This window comes from Phyllobates terribilis, unplaced genomic scaffold (genome assembly GCF_046119375.1).
Source record: "Phyllobates terribilis strain yellow unplaced genomic scaffold, ASM4611937v1 Scaffold_1__5_contigs__length_1240528914, whole genome shotgun sequence".
NCBI lineage: Eukaryota > Metazoa > Chordata > Amphibia > Anura > Dendrobatidae > Phyllobates > Phyllobates terribilis.
This window is the reverse complement of record NW_027362761.1, coordinates 1,200,352,730-1,200,369,666: the sequence shown is the minus strand read 5'-3', so window position 1 is coordinate 1,200,369,666 and position 16,937 is coordinate 1,200,352,730.

Genomic DNA, 16,937 nt, shown 5'->3' with positions numbered 1-16,937 from the left:
ACTGCTCCTATGTACAAGAATATAACTACTATAATACTGCCCCTATGTACAAGAATATAACTACTATAATACTGCCTCCTATGTATAAGAATATAACTACTATAATACTGCCCCTATGTACAAGAATATAACTACTATAATACTGCTCCTATGTACAAGAATATAACTACTATAATACTGCTCCCTATTTACAAGAATATAACTACTATAATACTGCCCCCTATGTACAAGAATATAACTACTATAATAATGCCTCCTATGCACAAGAATATAACTACTATAATACTGCCCCCTATGTGCAAGAATATAACTACTATAATACTGCCACTATGTACAAGAATATAACTACTATAATACTGCTCTCATGTACAAGAATATAACTACTATAATACTGCTCTTATGTACAAGAATATAACTACTATAATACTGCTCCCTATATACAAGAATATAACTACTATAATACTGCCCCCTATGTACAAGAATATAACTACTATAATACTGCTCCTATGTACAAGAATATAACTAATATAATACTGCTCTCTATGTACAAGAATATAACTACTATAATACTGCCCCTATGTACAAGAATATAACTACTATAATACTGCCTCCTATGTATAAGAATATAACTACTATAATACTGCCCCCTATGTACAAGAATATAACTACTATAATACTGCTCCTATGTACAAGAATATAACTACTATAATACTGCCCCCTATGTACAAGGATATAACTACTATAATACTGCCCCTATGTACAGGAATATAACTACTATAATACTGCCCCCTATGTACAAGAATATAACTACTATAATACTGCCTCCTATGTACAAGAATATAACTACTATAATACTGCCCCCTATATACAAGAATATAACTACTATAATACTGCCCCTATGTACAAGAATATAACTACTATAATACTGCCCCTATGTACAAGAATATAACTACTATAATACTGCCCCCTATGTACAAGAATATAACTACTATAATACTGCCCCTATGTACAAGAATATAACTACTATAATACTGCTGCTATGTACAAGAATATAACTACTATAATACTGCTGCTATGTACAAGAATATAACTACTATAATACTGCCCCTATGTACAAGAATATAACTACTATAATACTGCCCCCTATGTACAAGAATATAACTACTATAATACTGCTCCTATGTACAAGAATATAACTACTATAATACTGCCCCTATGTACAAGAATATAACTACTATAATACTGCCCCTATGTACAAGAATATAACTACTATAATACTGCTCCCTATGTACAAGAATATAACTACTATAATACTGCTCTCTATGTACAAGTATATAACTACTATAATACTGCCCCCTATGTACAAGAATATAATTACAATAATACTGCTCCTATGTACAAGAATATAACTACTATAATACTGCTTCCTATATACAAGAATATAACTACTATAATACTGCCCCCTATGTACAAGAATATAACTACTATAATACTGCTCCTATGTACAAGATTATAACTACTATAATACTGCTCTCTATGTACAAGAATATAACTACTATAATACTGCTCCCTATGTACAAGAATATAACTACTATAATACTGCCCCTATGTACAAGAATATAACTACTATAATACTGCCCCTATGTACAAGAATATAACTACTATAATACTGCTCCTATGTACAAGAATATAACTACTATAATACTGCCCCCTATGTACAAGAATATAACTACTATAATACTGCCCCTATGTACAGGAATATAACTACTATAATACTGCCCCCTATGTACAAGAATATAACTACTATAATACTGCCTCCTATGTACAAGAATATAACTACTATAATACTGCCCCCTATATACAAGAATATAACTACTATAATACTGCCCCTATGTACAAGAATATAACTACTATAATACTGCCCCTATGTACAAGAATATAACTACTATAATACTGCCCTCTATATACAAGAATATAACTACTATAATACTGCCCCTATGTACAAGAATATAACTACTATAATACTGCCCCCTATGTACAAGAATATAACTACTATAATACTGCCCCTATGTACAAGAATATAACTACTATAATACTGCTGCTATGTACAAGAATATAACTACTATAATACTGCTGCTATGTACAAGAATATAACTACTATAATACTGCCCCTATGTACAAGAATATAACTACTATAATACTGCCCCCTATGTACAAGAATATAACTACTATAATACTGCTCTTATGTACAAGAATATAACTACTATAATACTGCCCCCTATGTACAAGAATATAACTACTATAATACTGCTCCCTATGTACAAGAATATAACTACTATAATACTGCTCTCTATGTACAAGTATATAACTACTATAATACTGCCCCCTATATACAAGAATATAACTACTATAATACTGCCCCTATGTACAAGAATATAACTACTATAATACTGCCCCTATGTACAAGAATATAACTACTATAATACTGCCCCCTATGTACAAGAATATAACTACTATAATACTGCCCCTATGTACAAGAATATAACTACTATAATACTGCTGCTATGTACAAGAATATAACTACTATAATACTGCTGCTATGTACAAGAATATAACTACTATAATACTGCCCCTATGTACAAGAATATAACTACTATAATACTGCCCCCTATGTACAAGAATATAACTACTATAATACTGCTCCTATGTACAAGAATATAACTACTATAATACTGCCCCTATGTACAAGAATATAACTACTATAATACTGCTCCCTATGTACAAGAATATAACTACTATAATACTGCTCTCTATGTACAAGTATATAACTACTATAATACTGCCCCCTATGTACAAGAATATAATTACAATAATACTGCTCCTATGTACAAGAATATAACTACTATAATACTGCTTCCTATATACAAGAATATAACTACTATAATACTGCTCTCTATGTACAAGAATATAACTACTATAATACTGCTCCCTATGTACAAGAATATAACTACTATAATACTTCCCCTATGTACAAGAATATAACTACTATAATACTGCCCCTATGTACAAGAATATAACTACTATAATACTGCTCCTATGTACAAGAATATAACTACTATAATACTGCCCCCTATGTACAAGAATATAACTACTATAATACTGCCCCTATGTACAGGAATATAACTACTATAATACTGCCCCCTATGTACAAGAATATAACTACTATAATACTGCCTCCTATGTACAAGAATATAACTACTATAATACTGCCCCCTATATACAAGAATATAACTACTATAATACTGCCCCTATGTACAAGAATATAACTACTATAATACTGCCCCTATGTACAAGAATATAACTACTATAATACTGCACCTATGTACAAGAATATAACTACTATAATACTGCCCTCTATATACAAGAATATAACTACTATAATACTGCCCCTATGTACAAGAATATAACTACTATAATACTGCCCCCTATGTACAAGAATATAACTACTATAATACTGCCCCTATGTACAAGAATATAACTACTATAATACTGCTGCTATGTACAAGAATATAACTACTATAATACTGCTGCTATGTACAAGAATATAACTACTATAATACTGCCCCTATGTACAAGAATATAACTACTATAATACTGCCCCCTATGTACAAGAATATAACTACTATAATACTGCTCTTATGTACAAGAATATAACTACTATAATACTGCCCCCTATGTACAAGAATATAACTACTATAATACTGCTCCCTATGTACAAGAATATAACTACTATAATACTGCTCTCTATGTACAAGTATATAACTACTATAATACTGCCCCCTATGTACAAGAATATAATTACTATAATACTGCTCCTATGTACAAGAATATAACTACTATAATACTGCTTCCTATATACAAGAATATAACTACTATAATACTGCCCCCTATGTACAAGAATATAACTACTATAATACTGCTCCTATGTACAAGATTATAACTACTATAATACTGCTCTCTATGTACAAGAATATAACTACTATAATACTGCTCCCTATGTACAAGAATATAACTACTATAATACTGCCCCTATGTACAAGAATATAACTACTATAATACTGCCCCTATGTACAAGAATATAACTACTATAATACTGCTCCTATGTACAAGAATATAACTACTATAATACTGCCCCCTATGTACAAGAATATAACTACTATAATACTGCCCCTATGTACAGGAATATAACTACTATAATACTGCCCCCTATGTACAAGAATATAACTAATATAATACTGCCTCCTATGTACAAGAATATAACTACTATAATACTGCCCCCTATATACAAGAATATAACTACTATAATACTGCCCCTATGTACAAGAATATAACTACTATAATACTGCCCCTATGTACAAGAATATAACTACTATAATACTGCACCTATGTACAAGAATATAACTACTATAATACTGCCCTCTATATACAAGAATATAACTACTATAATACTGCCCCTATGTACAAGAATATAACTACTATAATACTGCCCCCTATGTACAAGAATATAACTACTATAATACTGCCCCTATGTACAAGAATATAACTACTATAATACTGCTGCTATGTACAAGAATATAACTACTATAATACTGCTGCTATGTACAAGAATATAACTACTATAATACTGCCCCTATGTACAAGAATATAACTACTATAATACTGCCCCCTATGTACAAGAATATAACTACTATAATACTGCTCCTATGTACAAGAATATAAATACTATAATACTGCCCCCTATGTACAAGAATATAACTACTATAATACTGCTCCCTATGTACAAGAATATAACTACTATAATACTGCTCTCTATGTACAAGTATATAACTACTATAATACTGCCCCCTATGTACAAGAATATAATTACTATAATACTGCTCCTATGTACAAGAATATAACTACTATAATACTGCTTCCTATATACAAGAATATAACTACTATAATACTGCCCCCTATGTACAAGAATATAACTACTATAATACTGCTCCTATGTACAAGATTATAACTACTATAATACTGCTCTCTATGTACAAGAATATAACTACTATAATACTGCTCCCTATGTACAAGAATATAACTACTATAATACTGCCCCTATGTACAAGAATATAACTACTATAATACTGCCCCTATGTACAAGAATATAACTACTATAATACTGCTCCTATGTACAAGAATATAACTACTATAATACTGCCCCCTATGTACAAGAATATAACTACTATAATACTGCCCCTATGTACAGGAATATAACTACTATAATACTGCCCCCTATGTACAAGAATATAACTACTATAATACTGCCTCCTATGTACAAGAATATAACTACTATAATACTGCCCCCTATATACAAGAATATAACTACTATAATACTGCCCCTATGTACAAGAATATAACTACTATAATACTGCCCCTATGTACAAGAATATAACTACTATAATACTGCACCTATGTACAAGAATATAACTACTATAATACTGCCCTCTATATACAAGAATATAACTACTATAATACTGCCCCTATGTACAAGAATATAACTACTATAATACTGCCCCCTATGTACAAGAATATAACTACTATAATACTGCCCCTATGTACAAGAATATAACTACTATAATACTGCTGCTATGTACAAGAATATAACTACTATAATACTGCTGCTATGTACAAGAATATAACTACTATAATACTGCCCCTATGTACAAGAATATAACTACTGTAATACTGCCCCCTATGTACAAGAATATAACTACTATAATACTGCTCCTATGTACAAGAATATAACTACTATAATACTGCCCCCTATGTACAAGAATATAACTACTATAATACTGCTCCCTATGTACAAGAATATAACTACTATAATACTGCTCTCTATGTACAAGTATATAACTACTATAATACTGCCCCCTATGTACAAGAATATAATTACTATAATACTGCTCCTATGTACAAGAATATAACTACTATAATACTGCTTCCTATATACAAGAATATAACTACTATAATACTGCCCCCTATGTACAAGAATATAACTACTATAATACTGCTCCTATGTACAAGATTATAACTACTATAATACTGCTCTCTATGTACAAGAATATAACTACTATAATACTGCTCCCTATGTACAAGAATATAACTACTATAATACTGCCCCTATGTACAAGAATATAACTACTATAATACTGCCCCTATGTACAAGAATATAACTACTATAATACTGCTCCTATGTACAAGAATATAACTACTATAATACTGCCCCCTATGTACAAGAATATAACTACTATAATACTGCCCTATGTACAGGAATATAACTACTATAATACTGCCCCCTATGTACAAGAATATAACTACTATAATACTGCCTCCTATGTACAAGAATATAACTACTATAATACTGCCCCCTATATACAAGAATATAACTACTATAATACTGCCCCTATGTACAAGAATATAACTACTATAATACTGCCCCTATGTACAAGAATATAACTACTATAATACTGCACCTATGTACAAGAATATAACTACTATAATACTGCCCTCTATATACAAGAATATAACTACTATAATACTGCCCCTATGTACAAGAATATAACTACTATAATACTGCCCCTATATACAAGAATATAACTACTATAATACTGCCGCTATGTACAAGAATATAACTACTATAATACTGCCCCTATGTACAAGAATATAACTACTATAATACTGCCCCCTATGTACAAGAATATAACTACTATAATACTGCCCCCTATGTACAAGAATATAACTACTATAATACTGCCCCCTATGTACAGGAATATAACTACTATAATACTGCCACTATGTACGAGAATATAACTACTATAATACTGCTCTTATGTACAAGAATATAACTACTATAATACTGCTCCTATGTACAAGAATATAACTACTATAATACTGCTCCTATGTACAAGAATATAACTACTATAATACTGCCCCCTATGTACAAGAATATAACTACTATAATGATCTTTTTATTTAAAACTGACAACCAAATATTACAGAATAATTACATTAAAATCACAAAATAATAAATATTAAAGAAAATAAATACTGTGTTGTTACATCACTTACACAATAATATTAGATAACATTGATAAATCCCGCCACATGAAGGTTCCTCCAGTTCACATTACCTGAGTTAATCTTGATGTCCTTGTTATACACTGACTTGAGACTTTCCAGGATCTTATACCTGACACTATCACAGGACAGGACCTCCTTATTGATGAGCAGGCAGCACCGTGCACACCACAGATGATAGATGGTCACCACATTTATTACATATAGTGAGCTTCGGTTATACGCCCTGAGCTCAGGCTGGAAGTCTCCGTACAGCAGCTGACCATACGACTGTCCCACCAGGTGCGGTAACTTTAGGGACAAGGACACACACTCCCATACCTGCATACTGAAGGGACACTCTAGCAGCAGATGCTCCATAGTCTCCTGTATACGGGGACACTCTTCTCTAGGACAGGATCTGTCTGATACATTCCTGCACTTTAGGTTATCTCTGACGTACATCTTACCATGGAGCCCCAGCCACGCCACATCTCTCATATGAGTGGGAATTCTGGGATCTAGTACGTTTTTTGCAGCCTGTTTTACATCTAGACTTGGGGCGCCCCTCAATTGAACATGGACACTAAAGTGAGATGACAGCACGTTCTTATACAACTCCTTCCTACTGAGCTGCCTGACGTCCTCATACAGGATCCTCCATCTAATAACCTTACTTATTACATGGACACCATACCAAGAAACATTATTCTTTAGTCGGCCTGAGATTCTCTTGATGGGGTCCCCTACCGACCACACGGACACAAACTGCTGGATCTGGCTCTTAAACAAACAAGACCATGGCGTCTTCTCTGAATTCTTACAAAAAGAGAAATTCTTCATAAGAAACAAGAGATTAAAGAAGAGCTCAGGACAGGGCATGGAGAGACCACCCTCCTTATGGGGGAGATAGACAATGTTTCTCCTGACCACATTCACTCTGTTACCCCACAAGAAGTGAAAGAAGACATTGGTAAGTCTGGGGAGTAACGCATCGAGCACAGGGAACACCACACTGATTTAGAGGAAGAGCGGGAGCAGGAAGGTCTTCAGCAGGCGGACCTTCTCCAGATACGTCAGCTTCCAGTGTCTCCAGCTCTGCACCTTCTGCTCACACACCACCAGCTTCTCCTCCCAGTTCACCTTCCCATCATCTACAGCTCCAAACACTACTCCCAAAATCTTTATCTGACCCTGAACTGTTCTGAAGGGCACAGAGAAGACATCACTGTCACCCCCCAACCACAACGCCTCGCTCTTCTCCATGTTCACAGAGGAGTTAGACACATTGGAGAAGGCTGTCATCTCCTGCTGTAGAGCCGTACAGTCATCTCTAGACGACACCACCACCGACACGTCATCCGCATAGGCACAGAACTTTACATCCTCCACTGTACTCTGCAGGCGACACCTCAGCCCTGTGAAACCTCTATGATCCTGCACTTTTCTGAGGAAAGGATCCAGACTAAAGACATACAACAATGGGCTGAGAGGACAGCCCTGCCTCACCCCTGACATGATCCTGAAGGGCTCAGCCAAGTGACCATTAACCCCTTAATAACATCTGACGTACTAATACGCGTCTGTGCCCTGGGACTTAAGAGCCAGACCCGTATTAGTACGTCATCGCAATCGCGCGCGCACACAGGCAGTGCGGGCGCGATCGCCGCCGGGTGTCAGCTGATTGTCACAGCTGACACCCGGTACTATGTGCAGGGAGCGGTCCTGCTCCGCTCCCAGCACATTAACCCCCGCGATGCTGCGATCGAAGTCGATCGCGGCATTGCGGGGGCAAGGGGAGGTGATCAGCGATACTCACCCCCTCTTCCGGCTTCCAGCGCAGTCTGCAAAGGCTTCCCGGGTGTTGCCATGACGACCCGATGTCGTCATGACAACATCCGGGTCACCAGAGAGCAGGAAGATTGCTTGGACATGCGCAGTGCATCTCCAAGCAATCTTCACACTGTGCACTTCTGACAGCCTTCATGGCATAGGGATGGTGCTCCATTCCTGTGCCATGCAGGCGATCAGAAAAAAAAAAGTGAAAGTCCCAGAGTGGGACAAAGTAATAAAGTGTATAAACTGTGTGAAAGTGGAAAAAAAAAAAAAAAATGTGCAAAAATATTATAAAAAAATAAAAAAAATAATACACCAAAAATAAAAATATAATGTACCCATCAATAAATATTATTATAAAAAAAATAAAAAAAAAACAATAAAAGTACACATATTTGGTATCGCCGCGTCCGGAACAACCTGACCTATAAAGCTGTCCCACTAGTTAACCCCTTCAGTGAACACGGTAAAAAAAAAAAAAAAAAAAAAACGAAGCAAAAAACAATGCTTTATCACCATACCGCCAAACAAAAAGTGGAATAACACGCGATCAAAAAGACGCATATAAATAAAAATGATACCGCTGAAAACGTCATCTCGTCCCGCAAAAAACAAGCCACCATACAGCTCCATCAGCCGAAAAATAAAAAAGTTATAGCTCTCAGAATAAAGCGATACTAAAAAATATTTTTTTCTATAAAATAGCTTTTACTGTGTATAAGCGCCAAAACATAGAAAAATTATACAAATGTGGTACCGCTGTAAACGTACTGACCCGAAGAATAAAGCTACCTCATCAATTTTACCACACGCGGAACAGAATAAAAAAAAAAAAAAAAACAATTCCTGAATTGTTGGTTTTTGTTTATTCTGCCTCCCAAAAATCGGAATAGAAAGCGATCAAAAAATGTCACGTGCCTGAAAATGGCACCAATAACAACGTCAAGTCATCCCGCAAAAAACGAGCCATCACATGACTGCCAAAATCTGGAAAAATTATAGCACTCAAAATATGGCGATGCAAAAACTAGATTTTACAAAAAATGCGTCTTTTAGTGTGTGACAGCTGTCAGTCATAAAAACCCCATATGATTCTGGCAATGCTGTAATCACACCGACCCGAAGAATAAAGTCGTCTAATCAATTATACCGCACAAGGAACGGCGTCAAAAATAAACTCTTGGGTTAGGATTGGGCTAGGGTTAGGGCTGGGTTTGGGGCTAGGGTTGTGCTGGGGCTAGGGTTGTGCTGGGGCTAGGGTTGTGCTGGGGCTAGGGTTGTGCTAGGGTTAGGGCTGGGGTTGGGATTTTTTTCAAAAGTAAGAAAAAAAGATGACGATATGGCGACTAGTGTTGAGAGCAAGTGCTCGCTACTTGAGTTTGCATCGGGTGCTCTGGTATGCATTGAGTATCGTGGGTATTTGAGTGACATGCTCGAGTCTCTGCCCCATATGCTTCGCGGCCAAAAAACTTTACGGGGATTGCCTGCCATGCACGAGCGATCCCCGCATGTTTTTTTTGGGTGTCTAATAACCGTGAAACATGCGGAGCAGGGACTCGAGCATGTCACTCGAGCACACGCTGTACATGGTGCATACCTGAGTACCCGGTGCAAACTCAAGTAGCGAGCACTTGCGCTCAAGAATAATGACAACTTATTCAATATGATGACCTAATGTAAACAAATTCTGTGCCGTACCTCTGGGTTCAAAATGTTCACTATACACCTTAATAAAATCCTTGAGGGGTATAGTTTCCAAAATGGGGACACTTGTGGGGGAGCTCCACTGTTTAGGCACATCACGGGCTCTCCAAACGCGACATGGTGTCTGCTAACAAACTGAATGGAAAATCGGCTCAAATTGTTAGCGGACGCCATGTTGCGTTTGGAGAGCCCCTGTGTGCCCAAACATTGGAGCTTCCCCACAAGTGACCCCATTTTGGAAACTAGACCCCCCAAGGCACCTATCTAGATGCATAGTGAGCACTTGGAACCCCCAGGTGCTTCACAAATTGATTCGTAAAAATGAAAAAGTGAAAAAAAAAACACTTTTTCATTTTTATGAATCAATTTGTGAAGCACCTGGGGTTCCAAGTGCTCACTATGAATCTAGATAGGTGCCTTGTGGGGTCTAGTTTCCAAAATGGGGTCACTTGTGGGGGAGCTCCAATGTTTGGGCACACAGGGACTCTCTAAATGCAACATGGTATCCGCTAACAAATTGAATGGAAAATCGGCTCAAATTGTTAGCGGACACCACATTGCTTTTGGAGAGCCCCTCTGTGCCCAAACTTTGGAGATCCCCCACAAGTGACCCCATTTTGGAAACTAGACCCCCCAAGGCACCTTTATAGATGCATAGTGAGCACTTGGAACCCCCAGGTGCTTCACAAATTGATTCGTAATAATGAAAAAGTGAAAAAAAAAACACTTTTTCATTTTTATGAATCAATTTGTGAAGCACCTGGGGTTCCAAGTGCTCACTATGAATCTAGATAGGTGCCTTGGGGGGTCTAGTTTCCAAAATGGGGTCACTTGTGGGGGAGCTCCAATGTTTGGGCACACAGGGACTCTCCAAATGCAAAATGATATCCGCTAACAAATTGTCGGCTCAAATTGTTAGCGGATATCATGTTGCATTTGGAGAGTCCCTGTGTGCCCAAACATTGGAGCTCCCCCACAAGTGACCCCATTTTGGAAACTAGACCCCCCAAGGCACCTTTCTAGATGCATAGTGAGCACTTGGAACCCCTAGGTGCTTCACAAATTGATTCGTAAAAATGAAAAAGTGTTTTTTTTTTCACTTTTTCATTATTACGAATCAATTTGTGAAGCACCTGGGGGTTCCAAGTGCTCACTATGCATCTAGAAAGGTGCCTTGGGGCGGTCTAGTTTCCAAAATGGGGTCACTTGAGGGGGAGCTCCAAAGTTTGGGCACAGAGGGGCTCTCCAAACGCAATGTGGTGTCCGCTAACAATTTGAGCCGATTTTCCATTCAATTTGTTAGCGGATACCATGTTGCATTTAGAGAGTCCCTGTGTGCCCAAAAATTGGAGCTCCCCCACAAGTGACCCCATTTTGGAAACTAGACCCCCCAAGGCACCTATCTAGATGCATAGTGAGCACTTGGAACCCCTAGGTGCTTCACAAATTGATTCGTAAAAATGAAAAAGTGTTTTTTTTTTCACTTTTTCATTATTACAAATCAATTTGTGAAGCACCTGGGGGTTCCAAGTGCTCACTATGCATCTAGAAAGGTGCCTTGGGGGGTCTAGTTTCCAAAATGGGGTCACTTGTGGGGGAGCTCCAAAGTTAGGGCACAGAGGGGCTCTCCAAACGCAATGTGGTGTCCGCTAACAATTTGAGCCGATTTTCCATTCAATTTGTTAGCGGATACCATGTTGCATTTAGAGAGTCCCTGTGTGCCCAAACATTGGAGCTCCCCCACAAGTGACCCCATTTTGGAAACTAGACCCCCCAAGGCACCTATCTAGATGCATAGTGAGCACTTGGAACCCCTAGGTGCTTCACAAATTGATTCGTAAAAATGAAAAAGTGTTTTTTTTTTCACTTTTTCATTTTTACGAATCAATTTGTGAAGCACCTGGGGGTTCCAAGTGCTCACTATGCATCTAGAAAGGTGCCTTGGGGGGTCTAGTTTCCAAAATGGGGTCACTTGTGGGGGAGCTCCAAAGTTTGGGCACACAGGGCCTCTCCAAACACAACATGGCGTCCGCTAATTATTCAAGCAAATTTTACAATCAAAAAGTCAAATGGCGCTCCTTCCCTTCCGAGCCCTGCCATGCGCCCAAACAGTGTTTCTTCCCCAAATATTGGGTATCTGCGTGCCCAGGGGAAATTGCACAACAAATTTTGGAGTCCATTTTTTCTTGTTACCCCTGTGAAAATAAAAAAAATTGGGTCTAAAGTAACATTTTTGTGAAAAAAGTTAAATGTTCATTTTTTTCTTCCACATTCAAAAAATTCCTGTGAAGCACCTGAAGGGTTAATAAAGTTCTTGAATGTGGTTTTGAGCACCTTGAGGGGTGCAGTTTTTAGAATGGCATCACTTTTGGGTATTTTCTGTCATAAAGACCTCTCAAAGTGACTTCAAATGTGATGTGGTCCCTAAAAAAATGGTTTTATAAATTTTGTTGGAAAAATGAGAAATCGCTGGTCAACTTTTAACCCTTATAGCTCCCTAACAAAAAAAAATTTTGGTTCCAAAATTGTGCTGATGTAAAGTAGACATGTGGGAAATGTTATTTATTAACTCTTTTGTGTGACATATCGCTCTGATTTCAGGGCTTAAAAATTCAAATATTGAAAATTGCAAAATTTTCAAAATTTTCGCCAAATTTCCGTTTTTTTCACAAATAAACGCAAGTGATATCGAAGAAATTTTTCCACAATCATGAAGTACAATATGTCACGAAAAAACAATCTCAGAATCAGGGGGATCCGTTGAAGCGTTCCAGAGTAATTACCTCATAAAGTGACAGTGGTCAGAATTGTAAAAATTGGCCCGGTCATTAACGTGCAAACCACCCGCGGGGCTTAAGGGGTTAATCAGCGGCAGGCTTACAGCCTCCTTATACACAACCTGCAGCCACTGCACAAACCGCACCGGGAGGCCATAGTGTAACAACACCTGGTACAGGTAGTCATGATGGACTCTATCAAAGGCCCACAATATACGCCCCCACATTGTGCTGCTTAATGTACCTCACAGCTTCTCTCACCAGCAGCAATGAGTCCTCTATCGTCCGACCCTTCACACCACACGTCTGGTTGGCGATGATCAGCTCACCCGCCACCTCACTCAGCCGATAATACAAGATCTTGGCCAGGATTTTATAGTCAGTGTTTAGCAAAGACAGTGGACGCCAGTTCTTTACATCTTTTAGATTTCCCTTCTTTGCTAAGAGAACCAGAACAGATCTATACTGGGACTGTAGGAGCTTCCCTGCAGAGAGGCAATCATTATAAACCTGCACCAGGTCCGGAGCCAACAAGTCCCTGAACTCTTTGTAAAACTCGCTGGTCAGGCCGTCCAGTCCTGGGCTCTTGTTGGCCTTTAAGGAGTCAATGCTCCTCTTCACCTCATCCTCAGTTATGGGATCGGCCATACTATCTGCCTGCACCAGGTCTAACGTTGTTAGGGACACCCCCTTCAGATAAGCTTTAATGTCATCCTTATTAATATGAGCCCCTTTATACAGATCTCTATAATAATCTCCAATGATCCTGTGGACTTTCTCCGGCTCTGACTGCTCCACCCCATTCTCATCTAACAAGCCAGTGATCAGCTTCTTACTAACCCTGTTCTTACAGGCAATAAAGGGATCTGGGTTATGGACGCCCCAACTATCAAACTGTCCCTCCGCCTTGAGAGACTTGAGGCGATCGTACTGCAGCTCCCTCATCCGCTGCTTTATATGGCTGACGCTCCGTCCGTCCACCTCCTCACCACCATTCATCCTGCTGTATAGCCGGCTGAGGTGCAGTCTCAGGGCTGTGTATCTCATATAATCCATATTACTACGTCTCCTGGCTGCTCGTATAATAAACTGCTTGATGTCACTCTTCATGATCTCCCACCACTCAGCTGTGTCATCACACATACACTGGGTGGTCCTACGTTCATTATAGAATGTGGTAAAGGCCTCTCTGAACCGAGGATCTTGGACCACAGAGCTGTTCACCTTCCAGTACCCCTTTCCACAGACCACAGCTTGGGCCAGATCCAGCGTCACACTCACCATACAATGGTCCGAATATTCCAGGGGGCTGATCCTGTACTGAGAGCATCTCACCTCCCTCTTTATATACACCCGGTCTATCCTACTGGCATCACCACCCTTATGGTAAGTGTACATCTTACTGGTATGATGAGACCCATAGGGGTCTACTAGGTGGGCCTGCTGGACTATATTATTAAGGAACGTCTCATCATATCTTAGTTGCTTATGACTGCTGGATCTGTCCACATTACAGGACACATTATTAAAGTCCCCACACAATATAAATACTTTAGATGTAAAGCAATATGGTTTCATGTGGTCAAATATTTCCCTCCGCTCTTTCCTGGTCTGCGGAGCATAAATGTTTATCGCTCTATAATGGATGGAGTCCAATGTAAAGTCCAGCATCAGACAGCGACCCGGACAGATCTCCAGGACTCTGTCAACCTGGACATTCATGGTATTAAAGAGGACCCCCACACCGTCATTTCTCTCCAGACCGAAGGACCAGTATGACGGCCCAAGTCTCCAGTCTCTCTTGGCTGCATACACATGAATTGCTCTTCAAATACGTCTCCTGCAAGAAGAAGACGTCAGATCTCTCGTCAGACAAACGCTGGTAAATCGCCTGCCGCCGGCTCACAGTCCTCACACTGTTCACATTAATGGAGTTTATTCTCAGCCGCATCCTGATCACTTAGACTTTTTGGTCTTCTTCCTCCTTCCACTGCTGTCACCTGTAGTGCCCCATCTCTTTGTGGACACGGGAGGGTCAGGATCCCCCTCATCAGAGACGTTTTCTAGGACGCATGAAGGACTTTGCTCCATTTGTGACTCTTCATCTTGGTCTTCTCCCAGCACATTGTAACGTCCAGGACTTATCGCCAGCACTGGAGGCTCAGAGGGTTTCTGTACTGTTGTGACTTTTCTGGTGGGATCCACAGATGCATTTTTTCTTTTTCCGGTCACAAAGCCTTCCTCATCCACACTGGACAGTGCAGACGGACTAACTGCTTCCACAGATGTACTGGGCTGATGTTTGGATGGTTTGGTGGCAGGCTTTCTGGACACCTTAGGCCTCTCTTTAACAACTGGCATTTTAGGCCCTACTTTAGTGGCTGATCGAAGCTTAGGTATTATTATATTGGCTGATGGCGGTTTAGGTCTTTCTTTAGTGGCTAGTGGGCCTTTAGGTGGTTCTTCAGTGGCTGGTGGTCCTAGTAGTGCAGCATCCGTTAGTACCTCAGACTCTGGAGCAGGTTCACTGATACTGTGACTTCTGTCCTCATCCATACCGGCTTCTGGGACATCAGAACCTCTAGTGACATCTTCCTGAATAACTTCTGAGGAGGCCTGGCCATTATATTTATTGTGTTCTGCATGCCGGCAATCCTGGAACGTATGCCCTGGTTCTGAGCACAGATTACAGATGACGGGTCCTGTGCATTTGTCCTTTGTATGACCTGACTGTCCACATAATGAGCATGTGATACGAGAGCAGTTTATGGCGAGATGCCGGCCCCCACATCTATGGCACAGACGTGGCTGACCAGGGTAGTAGCATATCCCCCTCTCTGAGGTAGAAGGAGTGCGGCAGATGTCTGGTCACACCGCTCTCTTGTATCAGCTGGATTTTCAGTGTATATCCTCCATTCCATATCTGCTCCTCATCATAGATCTTGTCGGGATGACTTCTCACTATGCACTGCCGGTTCAGCCAGTGCTGCAGATCCGCCACCGCCACCACCTCAGACTGGAACAGGACAGTGGCCGTTATCTCCTGCGGCTTAGACAGCTGGATACAATGGAGGTGATCCCAGATCTCATCTTCTCTGGTGTCATTATAGATGTTCCAGAACAAATCCAGATCGCACTGGAGCTTAAAGCTGATGTCATAGATCCTGCTGGATGGGATATGGATCAGAGCGTAGACCTCAGACGCATTGAACTTCACAAAGTCTTTTAGGAGAACTTTCCCAATGTAAATTCTGGATGGGATGTTCTCCTCTGGTCCTGTGTATTTTATCCTGACTGCGTTTCTCCTCTGAGGGTTCACTGGTCTGGTGACATTAGAGAACAGTCTCCTGAACTGATGGTCAGCAGATGGGTCAGTGCCGGAGCTTTCACCAGCCGCAGGTGGATCAGTGCTGGAGATCTCCACTGCTGCTGGAGGATTAGTGCTGGAGCTCTCCCTAGCTCCAT